Here is a 4,552-nt window from a genome sequence, read left to right as displayed (position 1 = left end):
CCAGGTGTGGGGGAATCCTGCTGCTCAACATGAAGTAAATTCATGGGTGTCTTAGCCTGAGTCCTCTGTTCCAGTTTATATTAAGTCCAACACTTAACGAAGTGTTTCTAAGCACACCAGCTCCATCCACGCCAAAACATGGGTTCCAAGAGCAGCCACGCACATTTGGTTAGGGGCAGCATGACAGTTGCACAGTGTCCCAGTATAGAATCAAGATCACCATTCTAGTAATAATAATTTATAATGCTTAATTTGGTGAATTGACACAGTCTCTCAAATGTGTTTAAATTTCTGGAGTCTGTCTTTTGAATCCCCAACTCTTCAGTTTACCAACTGAGAGAATATAGGTAAAATACTTGACATCTGATCCTTCCCCAGAAAAATGAAGGTAATAAACATCTCATGGAGGTTTTGTACAAAGATTAAGGTTGGGCTGGGAAGATATCTTGGTCCATAAAGTGCTCGCCATACACACTTAAAGACCTGAATTTGCACACCCAACACAAAAAGAGCCAGATAGGCTAGCACATGGCTTAACCACAGCACTTTTTAGAGAGAGAGAGGAGACCCTCTGGGGCTTTCTAGCCAGCCAGACTAAGCTAATCAGTGGGCATCAGGTTCAGACTCTTCTCAAAATAAAGCATGGGAGACAGAGACAGAGGAAGATGCCTGGCATGGCCCTCAGACTCCACGTGTGTTCGTGCAGACAGATAAATATATACGCACTAAGAAATAGATTACAATAGTGTACACAAAATGCTTAAGACTTCACAATCAGTACTACATACTAATTTTGTGAATGTGACGTAACAGCTTAAGTAAGTAGGCCTATAGATGCAGGTGTGATCTAGCAGGCTCTAAGTCAAATCTGACTTTGAGCTTTGGGTTTAGGAACTCCCTGTCTCTTGACTTAGAACACATTACTAAGCACCTCTGAGCTTCGGCTGTTGGAGCTGAATATGAGTGTATTAATGGCTACTTGAGAAACTGTTGCAAATGCAGATAGGAGAAATATAAGAAGACACACAAAAATCTATAACCAAATTTCCCTCTTTCTTTTAGGAGAATCAGCCTAAGCTTCACTGAGGAATAAATCTGGCCTGTGGAGATGACTCTGGCCTGTCATAATTTATAGTAGATGCTGGCTATCTCATTCAAACAAATCAGGCTTTCATTTTCTTTGATAGGAAAAAACTAAAAAGCATTCTCCCTGTGTGTCTGCATCTCTAAGCTTCTCTCTCTCTCTCTCTCTCTCTCTCTCTCTCTCTCTCTCTCTTTCTCAGTATGTCCCATGAGAAGAAGCCATTACCACCCTGTGAGGAAGCCCAAGCTGCCCTACACAAATGACAGACCAGAAAGGGAAAGACTGAGGGCCCCCTCCTCCAGACACATGAGCAGAGGAGCTTCTGATGACTCCAGCTTCTAGCTTTTGAGTCCTCTGAACCCAGACTTTGAGAAGTAAATATCTATTTTCTTCAAATATCTTCTGGCTCTACAGATCCATGAGCAAATTAATAGAGACTTAAGCCACAAAGTTCTGGGAAATTTTACCACAGGACCAAACAATGGAATAAACATTTTACCCAAGAAATATCAACGTAAAAATGCATATAGTGTAATTTAATTAATAAAAATTATAACCCAAACTATAAATGCATCTGCAAACAGAAATAAACATATGTGATAATTATAGTAACACATGCATATATATGTGCTGTCCTATGGTGGAGGGTCTATGTTTCCATGTCCTCAAATTCTTATATTAAGCCTTGGTTTTAAGGCAGTGGTACACAGAGCTGCAATTTTTAGGGACATATTGTCCTATTTCTTTCATTTTATTATTATTATTATTATTTTATTTTAAAATTTGTTCACTCTGTATCCCGGTTGTAGCTTCCTCCCTCATCTCTTCCTGGTCTCACTCTCCTTCCCTTTTCCTCCCCTATCCCTCTCCCCTAGTCCACTGATAGAGAAAGTCTTCCTCCCCTACTATCTGACCCTACCCTAATCAGGTCCCATCAGGACTGCCTAGAACCTCTTCCTCTGTGGGCTGGCTAGGTCACACCACCAGGGAGAAGTAATCAAGGAGCAGGCAACTGAGGTCATGTCAGAGACTGTCTCTTCTTCCCTTACTAGGGAACCCACATGGAAACTGAACTCTCTATGGGCTACAACTGAGCAGGGGATCTAGGTCCTCTCTACGTATTGTCTTTGATTGACGAATCAGACTCTGCAGCAAACCCTGGGCCCAGTTTCTTTTTTTTTTTTCTTTGTTGGTCTCCTTGTGGGGCTCCTGTCCCCTCCAGATCCTTCTATATCCCCCTTCTTCCATAAAACTCCTTGTTCTCTGTCCAAAGTTTGGCTGTGAGGCCCTGCATCTGCTTCAATACACTGCTAGGTGGTGTCTTTTAGAGGACATCTGTGGTATGCTCCCATCCTGTTCCCTCTCTTCTACTGCTTCAGGTGTCTATCCTGTTTTCCCTTCTGAATGAGAATTAAGCATCTTCCCTAGGGTCCTTGTTGTTTAGCTTCTTTAGGTATGTAGAGTTTAGTGTGTTTATCCTATATTATATGGGTAGTATCCACTTATGAGTGAGTGTATACCATGCATGTCTTCCAGCTTCTGGGTTACTTCATTCAGGGTGATCTTTTCTAGTACTATCCATTTGTCTGTGTGATGACTTAAGGGCAGAGACTTCAAGATGAGATCAGTTTCCTTACAAAAGAGGCCATTATGAGGTTGATTCACCCCTTCTGTTCAGAGCGGACACAGCGAGAAAGCACCATCATTGAGGAAGTGGTTCCAATCTGCTAATTCTTTGATCTTGGCATTTCCAGCTGTCATAATTATTAGAAATTAATGTATATGCCTCATAAGCTACTCAGTTTATGTTCTCATCATAGTAACTGCAGCAAATTAAGTGTGTGTTTGTGTATATTTTAGTGTGTGTATATGACTAAGTTGTATGTGCCTGAGTTGTGCACTTATTAGTATAGAAGAAGCTGCCTACAGTGACACACATTAAAGTTCAGTGTTATGTCAAGAGGTGAGAAAACAAAATACACAGAAAGTAACAACATACAAGATAGTTCACATTTTCTTCCAAGGGAAAAAGGGGGTTATCATCCATCGTGCCATTTTTCAGTTATATACTGTTACCATTGGAGACAGTTCAATGCAAGACCAGACTTCTTATCTTCCAATTGGGACAACTCCCTCTCTCTCTCTCTCTCTCTCTCTCTCTCTCTCTCTCTCTCTCTCTCTTTGCCCACATACACGAACACAGAATTCCTCACTCAAATAGCAAAAGTCTGTTTTGAAGCAATGCTAGAATTCCTGTGTAGGGCTGTTGGACCTCTGTATCTTCACTGGGTTATGCTTTCAGCCTAAAATAGCTTTAAAGAAATATATCTAGGAAGTAAATAGGAAGATGAAAGCCCATCAGGAATAAGAGTAGACAGAGTCAGGGGTGGCTTCCTAGAAAAGAAGAACTTAGGACTTGAGAGTGAGTAGAACTGACGTAGTGGAAGCTGAAACAAAATGACGAGCAAAGATCAGACACCAGAATGTTTGGATATTGGATAAATACCAACATTTACCACAGAGGACACAAAAGAAAGGTCTTAGGAGTAAACTGAATAGAGGGGTAGCTTGAAATATCAGTCATGCACTAACTCATACAATAACCTGGCCACGTCAAGAAGCCAAAATGAGGAGCTAATTACTGATGGCACTGAGTTTTACAGACAAGATACATCCTTTCAGAGAATTTGGTAGTTACCTATACAGTCTTTACCTTCAGTAGTAGTTACCACAGCCTGGAAATAATTTAGGGCAACGGAATCTAACGTATTCAGTTATTAAACATTTTTCAGGAAAAACAAACAAAAATATCAACAAATCAAAACAATAGAAACAAAACCAAGAACCCCATATCCTGAAGAACACTTTGCTCATAAGTGGGGAGTTTAAAGAAAGGTAACAAGAGAAATTGAGGCAGGGGGCACCAACGTTGTGTCATGGTAGTTTGAAGGGTCACAGAGCATTTGATTCTCTTGGTAAAAGTTTCCCAGGAACACTAAGTTAAAAGACAGAGTCCTTGATAACTAACAATGTCGTTGCAGAAAAGTGACAGAGATGGAGGACAAATGAGCTGCTGACAAGAACCTGTCCACTTCCATCCTGCTGTAGCATGTGGAGGCTCTGGAAGGCAGCCAGTGGGCCCAGTGGGCGCTTTCTTGTCACTTACACGTTGGTAGCGTTTGCACTGTGTGCACTAAGGCTCCTGATGCTTCTACCTCTCTCAAAGATTTTCCCCATTCTCTAAAACAAACTGAAAAATCCCTGTTTGCTCCCATTACATGGCTTTTTTTTCTATGCCTTCTGCTCTCTTTTCTTTCTAAAGATTTTCTTCCTCTTCCCAGTCTACTTCCCAAGGAACTGTTATTGGAAGCCATTCACAGGCTACTGTTTCTTCACAGCGTGCCCTTCTACCCCGGACTTGGTGTGACTTCAGAATAGCTTCTACACCAGTTGTATAGGTTGAGAGTT

The sequence above is a fragment of the Psammomys obesus genome, unplaced genomic scaffold (assembly GCF_907164565.1).
Source record: "Psammomys obesus unplaced genomic scaffold, mPsaObe1.curated_primary_1811, whole genome shotgun sequence".
In the NCBI taxonomy this organism is placed as follows: Eukaryota; Metazoa; Chordata; class Mammalia; order Rodentia; family Muridae; genus Psammomys; species Psammomys obesus.
This window is presented reverse-complemented; position numbering follows the sequence as displayed.